An 11,046-nucleotide genomic window follows, 5' to 3' on the forward strand; every position below is an offset into this window, starting at 1 on the left:
GTCACCACCACTGCTGTAAATCTCTAAAGGTCCGCTTTTTGTTGGAACATAAGCCGTATGAATACATTAGGGTCTGCAGTTGAAACCAAGGTTTACTGAAGGTTTACCTTTACCAGTTTTTTATTTATTTTGTTTTTAGGAATTTTGGTCTTATTTGTTACTGTAGAAAGTTTGTAGCAGGTTTAGACAGATTTTCAGGTGGCCTGCCTAACTAACAAGAAGAGGGCTCATCCAATATTCACAATTTATTAAAGACAAACAAAGAATCCAGACAAGAAGTTTTACTTAAAATCACCGCTTAACTCAAGAATAAGGTTTCTACCACTAAGACCAAAAAGAACAAACAGAACTATTAACTAACTAAAAATCACTGTATAAGGCAGGACAGTCCTGTACATTAAACAAGGGAAAAAAAGATCACTGCTAATGCAGGAGACAAAGCATACTAATGGACTAAACTAGTCTGATCCCAGCAGACTCAATGTTCCAACACTTCAGTCTTAGTGATGGAGGCAGAGATTTATGTTCAGAGCTGCTGAGACAGAACTAACTGACTCACAGTAAACCTTCACCACTACAGGGAGTCTCTGATTCACTGATTACATCCAACCTTTACCTTGTGCCTCTCAGTGTAGACACACACAATTCATTCTTCATGGTTCCTCCACAGAGTGGACAGCAGAACTCAGAGGTTCCCAGTGCTCAGTCTGTCCAGCAGCACCAAACACACCTGGACTCCATATTTATGGTCTGTACATGTACAACTACTACTGTTCATCTGTTTTGTTCACAATAATCTCATGCTGCACTTTTTAGACCAGTGGATTGTCAGTGTGTCCAACATGGATCTGAGGTTTAGTTCCATGGTTTTAGTTGGAATGTGTCATTCATATAGTTTCTATTCCAGCTGCTGGAGGAAAACATTGTCACGTTTGTGAAGAAGGAGCTGAAGAAGATCCAGAAGGTTCTGAGTCCAGATTATCCAGAATGCTTAAAGAGTCAGAGGGAGGATGAGGAGGAGTTGGATGGTGAGGATGAAGAGCAGAGGAGGAGCAGCAGAGACGCATTTCTAAAGATCACAGTGAACTTCCTGAGGAGGATGAAGCAGGAGGAGCTGGTTGACTGTCTGCAGAGCAGTAAGAGGATTTATAACATTTAACATCACAGACACAATTACACATTTAATGGTGTATTGGAGGATTGGGTTTGAATGAAATTATTAATTATTATTTCACATTTTTAATGTTGTATATTACAATTCAAGTGTTTACTTGTCAATCTAGGATCTTGAAGCAGAAGTTTCAACGTGTGTTTGAAGGCATCGCTAAAGCAGGAAACCCAACCCCTCTGAACCAGATCTACACAGAGCTCTACATCACAGAGGGAGAGACTGGAGAGGTCAACGATAACCATGAGGTCAGACGCATCGAAACAGCCTCCAGGAAACAATACAGAGCAGAAACATCCATCAGAACAGAAGACATTTTTAAAGGCTCAGCTGGAAGAGACGGAGCCATCAGAACAGTGATGACAAAGGGAGTGGCTGGAATTGGGAAAACAGTCCTAACACAGAAGTTCACTCTGGACTGGGCTGAAGACAAAGCCAACCAGGACATACACTTCACATTTCCATTCACCTTCAGAGAGCTGAATGTGCTGAAAGAGCAAAAGTTCAGCTTGGTGGAACTCGTTCATCACTTCTTCACTGAAACCAAAGCAGCAGAAATCTGCAGGTTTAATCAGTTCCTGGTTGTTTTCATCTTGGACGGTCTGGATGAGTGTCGACTTCCTCTGGACTTCAACAAGACTAAAACCCTGACTGATGTCACAGAGTCCACCTCAGTGGATGTGCTGCTGACAAACCTGATCAGGGGGAACCTGCTTCCCTCTGCTCGCCTCTGTATCACCACACGACCTGCAGCAGCCAATCAGATCCGTCCTGGGTGTGTTGCCATGGTGACAGAGGTCAGAGGGTTCACTGACCCACAGAAGGACGAGTACTTCAGGAAGAGATTCACAGATGAGCAGCAGTTCACAACCATCATCTCCCACATCAAGACGTCACAAAGCCTCCACATCATGTGCCACATCCCAGTCTTCTGCTGGATCACTGCTACGGTTCTGGAGGATGTGTTGAAAACCAGAGAGGGAGGAGAGCTGCCCAAGACCCTGACTGAGATGTACATCCACTTCCTGGTGGTTCAGACCAAAGTGAAGAACATCAAGTATGATGAAGGAGCTGAGACAGATCCACTCTGGAGTCCAGAGAACAGGAAGTTGATTGAGTCACTGGGAAACTGGCTTTTGAGCAGCTGCAGGAAGGAAATCTGGTCTTCTATGAGTCAGACCTAAAAGAGTGTGGCATCGATATCACAGCAGCCTTAGTTTACTCAGGAGTGTTCACGCAGATCTTTAAAGAGGAGAGAGGACTGTACCAGGACAACATGTTCTGCTTCGTCCATCTGAGTGTTCAGGAATTTCTGGCTGCTCTTCATGTCCATCTGACCTTCAATAACTCTGAGGTCAACCTGCTGTCAGAAGAACAATCGACACACCAAGACTCTGAAACAAAAACAAAAAAGTATGCAGGAACACAGTTCTACAAAGATGCTGTGGTCAAGGTCTTAAAGACTCCAAATGGACACCTGGACCTCTTCCTGCGTTTTCTCCTGGGACTTTTAGTGTCAAATCAAAGTTTTCTTCTAAGTCTTATGAAACAGAGCAGAAGTGACATTGTTCCACACACAGTTCAGTACATCAAGGAAAAGATCTCAGAGCCTCTCCCTGCAGAGAAAAGCATCAACTTGTTCCACTGTCTGAATGAACTGAATGATTGTTCTCTAGTTGAGGAGATCCAACAGTACCTGAGATCAGGACGTCTGTCTACAGATAAGCTGTCTCCTACTCAGTGGTCAGCGCTGGTCTTCGTGTTGGTGTCATCAGGAAATGAACTAGATGTGTTTGACCTGAAGAAATTCTATGCTTCAGAGGAGGCTCTTCTAAGGCTGCTGCCTGTGATCAAAGCTTCTAAGAACGCTCTGTAGGTGAAGTCCTATATGTAGAATTTGTATAATTTGCATTGTTTAAAATTATATTTGTGTCTACTTTTTAGACTAAGTGACTGTAACCTGTCAGAGAGAAGCTGTGAAGCTCTGTCCTCAGTTCTCAGCTCTCAGTCCTCTAGTCTGAGAGAACTGGACCTGCGTAACAATGACCTGCAGGATTCAGGAGTGAAGTGACTGTCTGATGGACTGAAGAGTCCTCACTGTCAACTGGAGACTCTCAGGTCATTTCAAAATATTTTTTCAGTACTGACGAAAGTTCTATATTAAACACTGGCATTAGAGAGTCCAAACTAGTGTAAATCATCAGATATTTTTGTATTGGTAATTTTCAACGTGTTGGGCACGTTAGCCTGTTAATTGCACGTGCAAGACTGCATTAACGCTGACAGTGCACGTTAACACAGTTTGTTTTTATCATTTATATTTGATGAGCCTGGTGCTCACTGGAATACTCATACAGAGAAACTATGCGTCAGAGAAGGAGCAGGGTGTTGATCAGTACTGGCTTGAAATATGCTTCTCAACAAATTAGAGCTTTTGGGGGCAAGGACAAAAACCGCTGCAACACTCACTAAACTGGAACCATATAGAATAAAGGTGTCTTACATGGACATTAGCCATATAAATCTTTCTAGATTAAACATATATAAGTAATGGTAGGTAAACTAATGCAAAAGTTTATAATAAAAGATTAAATTATATTTGGCAGAAAAAGCAAGTGCAAACTAAACTACAGTGGCCTACTGTAGCTGCATCTCACAGTGTCATTAACATTGACACTGACACTGTCAAACCAGCAAATGACTATTTGACGGTCCTACTCGTCCACTCACCTGAGTGACAGACGGAGACGATTGGTGGAGGTGATAGGGGCGTGGTGAGAGTCTGGCTAAACGCAGGTGCGTCTAAGCGCCAGTCCTGTCTTGCCACTTACAACCTACGTAGACGCACATAGTGAGGCGCGTGTGTGTGTGTGTGTGTGTGTGCGTGTGTGCGTGCGTGCGTGCGTGTCAATGCGGCTCCTTGGTTTTCACAATCTCAACTGCTGCTACCGCATGACTGTGTCGATGCGGCTTTGCTGGTTTTAATAACGCTGACTCCTGCTTTTACATTTGAGCCGCTCCGATTTTATCGTGGTTTTAACAGGGCTATTGGTCTTTTGTTTTTTTTTTGTTTTTTTTCTTTGCAAAGCATTGTTTTCTGGTTTTGTACGTGTTTTGTTTTTTTGTTTTTTTTTTTTATTTTTTTTTCTCTCATGCATGGTGTGGTTTGGTTTTTGATATTTGTTTTCCCATGCAAGGTGTGGTTTGAATTCATTTGATTTAATTTTTTCTATTGCTCATTGCCTGTTTTAATGTACTGTTTAGTCGTTAGTTTTTATCGCTGGTGAATGATTTACATGTACAATAAAATCTATTATTTTTAAAACACTTCTTTTAATCTTCCGACCCCTGGTGATCTTCTCTTTCTGACGGGCCTACACCGCTCTGTCACAACTACATGAATCAAACAGATTTTCCAAACTAATCACAGGTGAAAAAATTTGAGAAAAGCAAAGGTGGAAATCACATGACACCACAAATGAACCAACAGGACGAAACAGTATGAGGTTCTGTGCAGGACATAATTCAGAATTACCCTCTCACACACACACAAGTGAAAACTTAATTCTCATACATACTAGTGAAATAGTTATACATACTAGTGAAATACTTTCATACATACTACTAAAACGTTTTCAGTAGTATGTATAAGAGCAAATGTTTTAGTAGTGTGTACGAGAGGTACCTTTCAGTGAAAATGGAAAGCATTTCATTGAAAAATGAGGATGATAAAAAAACAGCGGATTCCAAAATAAAAGCTTTTAAGCCAAGCTAATAGTTAGCCACATTGATGTCTGCTTCGCAGACTGAGTAGTTGTGTGTCAACTGCTGTTACTGCTTACAAAGCATGCAAACCATAAATAATCGCAAATATCGTTAAATAAATTCTGGCTGGCTTGACCGCGGTCTCTGAAGAGACGACTCAGTATACTTCTCGTAGGAGTCACAAGGTGCTGGAGCCTGTCCCAGCTGTCAGTCCAACCAGAGGCAAGACTCACCACTAAATAGAATTTATGTTGTTCATGTGTGTGCAGATTGACAGGATGTCTGGTCACAGAGGAAGGCTGTGCTTCTTTGGCCTCAGCCCAAACCCATCTGAGAGAGCTGGACCTGAGCTGAGGGTTCTGCGCAGTATCCTTGCTGTTCCTAGGACTGCACTTTTCTGGACTGAGATTTCGGATGTTTTTCCAGGGATCTGTCGTAGCCACTCCTCCAGTTTGGGGGTCACAGCCCCTAGTGCTCCAATCACCACAGGCACCACTGTGGCCTTCACCTTCCAAGCCTTCTCCAGTTCTCTGAGCCCTTGGTATTTCTCTAGTTTCTCATGTTCCGTTTTCCTGATGTTGCCATCGCTTGGTATTGCCACATCCACCACTACGGCTTTCCTCTGCTCTTTATCAACCACCACAATGTCTGGTTGGTTCGCCATTACCATTCTGTCAGTCTGGATCTGGAAGTCCCACAGGATCTTGGCTCGCTCGTTCTCTACCACCTTGGTAGGTGTTTCCCACTTTGACCTTGGGGTTTCCAGTCCATACTCTGCGCAGATGTTCCTGTATACTATGCCAGCCACTTGGTTATGGCGTTCCATGTATGCTTTGCCTGCTAGCATCTTACACCCTGCAGTTATGTGCTGGACCGTCTCTGGGGCCTCTTTGCACAGTCTACACCTTGGGTCTTGTCTGGTGTGGTAGATCTGGGCCTCTATGGCTCTGGTGCTCAGGGCCTGCTCCTGTGCAGCCAGGATGAGTGCCTCTGTGCTGTCCTTCAGCCCAGCCCTTTCAAGCCATTGGTAGGATTTGTTGAGATCAGCCACTTCAGTTATGTTCCGGTGGTATATCCCGTGCAAGGGCTTGTCCTCCCATGATGGTCCCTCTTCCAGCGTCTCATCCTCTGTTCTCCACTGCCTGAGACATTCACTCAGCACGTCATCTGTCGGGGCCTTATCCTTGATGTACTTATGGATCTTGGATGTTTCATCCTGGATAGTGGCTCTCATGCTCACTAGTCCTCGGCCTCCTTCCTTGCGGCTAGCGTACAGTCTCAGGGTGCTGGATTTGGGGTGGCACCCTCCATGCATGGTGAGGAGCTTTCGTGTCTTAGCATCTGTGGTCTGTATCTCTTCCTTTGGCCACCTTATTATTCCCGCAGGGTATCTGATCACTGGCAGAGCGTAGCTGTTTATTGCCCGGGATTTGTTCTTGCCATTGAGCTGGCTTCTTAGGACTTGCCTTACTCGTTGGAGGTATTTGGCTGTTGCCGCATTCCTTGTTGCCTGTTCAAGGTTGCCGTTTGCCTGTGGTATTCCAAGGTACTTGTAATTGTCCTCAATGTCTGCTATTGTTCCTTCTGGGAGTGAGACCCCTTCTGTGTGGATTACCTTGCCTCTCTTTGTCACCATCCTCCCACATTTCTCGAGTCCGAATGACATCCCGATGTCCGAGCTGTAGATCCTGGTGGTGTGGATCAGCGAGTCGATGTCTCGCTCACTCTTGGCGTACAGCTTGATGTCATCCATGTAGAGGAGGTGACTTATGGTGGCCCCGTTCCGGAGTCGGTATCCATAGCCAGTCTTGTTTATTATTTGGCTGAGGGGGTTCAGACCTATGCAGAACAGCAGTGGGGACAGTGCATCTCCTTGGTATATGCCACATTTGATGGATACTTGGGCAAGTGGCTTCCCATTGGCTTCAAGGGTGGTTCTCCACAACCTCATCGAGTTTGCAATGAAGGCCCTTAGAGTTCTGTTGATGTTGTACAGCTCCAAGCATTCAGTGATCCATGTGTGTGGCATTGAGTCATAGGCTTTCTTGTAGTCGATCCAGGCTGTGCACAGGTTGGTGTGTCGCATTCAGCAGTCTTGGGCGACTGTTCTATCTACCAGGAGTTGGTGTTTGGCTCCTCTGGTATCCTTACCAATGCCCTTCTGTGCTTCGCTCATGTATTGACTCATGTGCCCACTTATCTTAGCCGCGATGATGCCTGACATGAGCTTCCATGTTGTGGAGAGACAGGTTATTGGCCGGTAGTTGGATGGGACTGTACCCTTTGAGGGATCCTTCATTATCAGGATCGTTCGCCCTTCGGTTAGCCATTCAGGGTGAGTCCCATCCCTTAGCAGCTGGTTCATTTGTGCTGCCAGGCGCTCATGGATTGCAGTGAGCTTCTTTAGCCAGTAGGCGTGGATCATGTCAGGGCCAGGTGCTGTCCAGTTTTTCATACCTGAGACTCTATGTTGGATGTCTGCCACTGTGATAGTCACTGGATTCTGTTCAGGGAGGTTGCTGTGGTCTTCCCTCAGATCCACCAGCCACTGTGCATCACTTTTGTGTGATGCCTCCCTTTCCCATATACCCTTCCAGTACTGTTCAGTTTCCAGCCTTGGTGGGTCTGCTCTGTTGTTATTACCCTGCCATTGAGAGTACACTTTCGCAGGTTGTGTTGCGAACAGCCGGTTTATTCGTCTGGCTTCGTTATCTCTGGTGTATCTCTTTAGGCGGCTGGCCAAGGCTTGTAGCCTTTGCTTGGCAGTTTCGAGTGCTTCAGGTATGGTCATCTGGCTGTACCTCTTAGGCAGTGGTCTTTTTCATTGCACCTCTCTGGGCCTCTGTCATTTGGCTCACTTCCCTCCGAGCTGCCTTGATTTTTGCCTCCAACCTTCCTTTCCATGGTGGGTATTGTTTCTCATGGCTCCCATGGTTGCTCTTATAGCCAAGCACCTCTAGGATCACTGATGCTGAAGCGTATATCAGCTCATTGGTTTCTGTGATTGTTGTGGTAGGGATCGCTCTCAATGCTGCATTGACATCTTCCATGAGACTTTCTGATGGTACTTCACTTAGCCGTTGTAGTGGGGTTCGGGGTTGCCTGTTCAATCTCGCCATGATCTTATCTTTCAGGTCAGTTGCTGCCTCGCTCAGCGTATCTGTGCTTATTGGGGCTTCGTACCCAATTTCCGGTTGGGGAGATGGTGAAACCTCCCCTCTGACCTGGCGTCCTGGCTCCCCCTTGCTGTAGCATTTGTGTTGTATCTCGTCAATCTCAAGTTGTGATAGCAGTTGCCATTTGTGGATGTTGGAACACTGAGCTACTAGTTGCTTCGCCGTCAGCCTTGAATGTGGGTTTCTCCGTTCCCATTCACCACACATTCTTTGCATGTAACCCCTCTGACTAGGGTTACTTGAGTAGTAGCATTCCAACAGAGCCTTGTTCTCGCATCTCAGCCATTTCTTTCTTGTTCCAGTAGCCCACTTCTCGCCAAGGTGCTCTGGTTCCCCAACACCTGACGCAGACCTTGTTAGACCGGGCGACGTCTGAGCCGGTATCTCATGTGGTTCATTGTCTCTCATGATATGAGGTAGGCGGTAGCTTGAAGGGTCTTGCCCAAGGACCCACACTGGATGCCTATTTGCCCTAACGGGGATTCGAACCGGGAACCCCCGCATGCAAGTCCTGTGACTTTACCGATTGAGTACCCGACTTTACCGATATATATATATATATAATATAGATATATATATATATATATATATATATAGATATATATATATATATATATATATATATATATATATATATATATATAGCTATATATATATATATATATATACTCTATATATATATATATATATATATATATTTATTTATTTATTTATTTATTTATTTATTTATTTATTTAAATTAGTTGTGGCAGAGTGCCCGCTGCTATACTTTTCATATGTCCTTCCAAGATGCTGTTAAAAATAATATTAATGAAAGAATACTGTAGTTCAGCTTAGCCCAAAAACTCTTTTTCTGCTATTCTTTTTTTATTGTATTTTTACAAAGATGTAATTTCACAGCTTTTGATAGTCTTTCAATCTGGTATCTTACCCAGACTTTAGAAGTCAAGTGGTTTTTGTGATCAAAGCTTTACCATAAACATTAGAGACAAACAGAGCCCTTGTATGTAGAGTTGAGCCTCTTTGACTTTGCTCTAGTTTCCTGCTTCCTGTGGTGTCACATTATTTTGAAGATGAAAGAGTGAGAATAAAAGCAGGTGTCTGATTATAAAATTGAGAAGTAAATCCTCTTGCTTCGTAGATTCCAAGATAAGGATTAAGTTCCTTAGTTGTTGCTGAATGTCCATCTGTTCTCCATCTGAACACAATCCTAAACCAATGTGTGTATTAGAACCATGTCTGCATGTCTCTGACCCACTCCTCTTTTCAGGGTGGAGCCTGGTGGAGCCCAATGGTTGAGACCAGGTCTGACCAAGTGTAAGTGTGTTTTTAATGAGATCAGCAACATTCAACCATCTTCAAACTGTCATGAGTCCTCATCAAACTGATAGATCAATAACTGCAGCTGGATTGTGTCTTCTTCTCTCCATCAGATTTCTGTCAACTCACAATCGACACAAACACAGTGAACAGAAAACTACAACTGTCTGACAACAACAGGAAGGTGACATGGGTGAAGGAGGATCAGTCATATCCTGATCATCCAGACAGATTTGATCTGTGTCCTCAGCTGCTTTGTAGTGATGGTCTGACTGGTCGCTGTTACTGGGAGTTTGAGTGGAGAGGATGGGTTTATGCATCAGTGAGTTACAGAGGAATTGAAAGAAAGGTTGATGAAGACAGTTTGTTTGGATGTAAAAATCAGTCCTGGAGGCTGAGCTGCTCTGATGATGGTTACTGTGTCTGGCACAATAGCAGAATAACACCCATCTCCTCCTCTGTGTCTCACAGAGTAGCAGTGTATGTGGACTGTCCTGCTGGTTGTCTGTCTTTCTACAGTGTCTCCTCTGACAAACTGATCCACCTTCACACCTTCATCACTACATTCACTGAACCTCTTTTTCCTGGGTTTGGGTTTGGTTATTCTGGTTCCTCAGTGTCTCTGTGACATTCTCAGTAGTGTGTTTAAAGTGTTGTTCTGACAAAAAATGCACTGTTTAACACTTAATTCAGTCTGTTTATGTCTGTCTCATGTTTAGATTCATATATTAAATCTGTTGCTTCCTGAACCAGTTTTAAATAATTCCTTGTGAACTTCTTCCTCGTCTAATCTTTTAAAGATAAAAGCTCTTGTTATTCCAGGATGAAATGTTGATGACTTGTGAAGTTGTTTTCCAGTGAACATCGGGATTTTTCCCTTCCTCTGAAGTCACAGACACGTTTATCTCTGACATCATCCATCCATTTTCTGCCTGGTGGTCCCCATAGGGGTCACTGAGGGTGCTGGAGTCTATCCTAACTACCTCAGGGGGAGAGGCGGAGTACACCCTGGAGAGGTCACCAGTCTATCGCAGGGCCACACGTACAGTAAAGACAGACAGCCATTCACACACACCTACGGGCAATGCAAAGTGACCAATCAACCTGACCGCATGTCTTTGGACCGGAAAACACAGAGAGAACCCTTGCGACAACAACAGGAAGAGGAGAACATGCAAACTCCAAACGCGGACTGCTACCCACTGCACCACTGTTTGCATCTTTTAGTTTTGTTTGTTGTTTTATGTTAAATTTGTGTTTCTTCAGAAACGGTTTGTGGCTTTGTTTGAGTCAACACAACCACCAGAGGGCAGAAAATCCCCTGGTTACTTAGCAACAATGTCAGTTTTGACGTCACTGTTTGCAACAGTTTAATCCCTCCTGTTCACATGTAAAGTCATTATGACTGATCAGTTCCTTAACGGTTAATGAATATTTTTGTGACATCAGAGCTGCAACTGGTGACAAGGAAGGAGAAAAAGCTGAAGGAATAAAAAGTGAAAAGAAATACAACACAGGTGGAAAAGCCACAAAAAAAAGGATGAGACAAACCTGGAAGTAACATTAATTATGTTCTTAATACAAACTGTACTTCATTTTTGCAATTACTTTAACAAA

General features: G+C 44.0%; 1 protein-coding gene and 1 pseudogene across 1 annotated transcript in view; both read left to right on the forward strand.

Moving 5' to 3' along the window:
* The window catches only part of LOC114851364 (protein NLRC3-like), a 94,826-nt gene that overhangs the window by 67,912 nt on the left and 15,868 nt on the right, over window positions 1-11,046 (forward strand). The gene's annotated exons all lie outside the window — the stretch shown is intronic.
* LOC114848323 (protein NLRC3-like) lies at window positions 644-11,028 on the forward strand (annotated as a pseudogene).

Source organism: Betta splendens, chromosome 2 (assembly GCF_900634795.4).
Source record: "Betta splendens chromosome 2, fBetSpl5.4, whole genome shotgun sequence".
NCBI classification, from domain to species: Eukaryota; Metazoa; Chordata; class Actinopteri; order Anabantiformes; family Osphronemidae; genus Betta; species Betta splendens.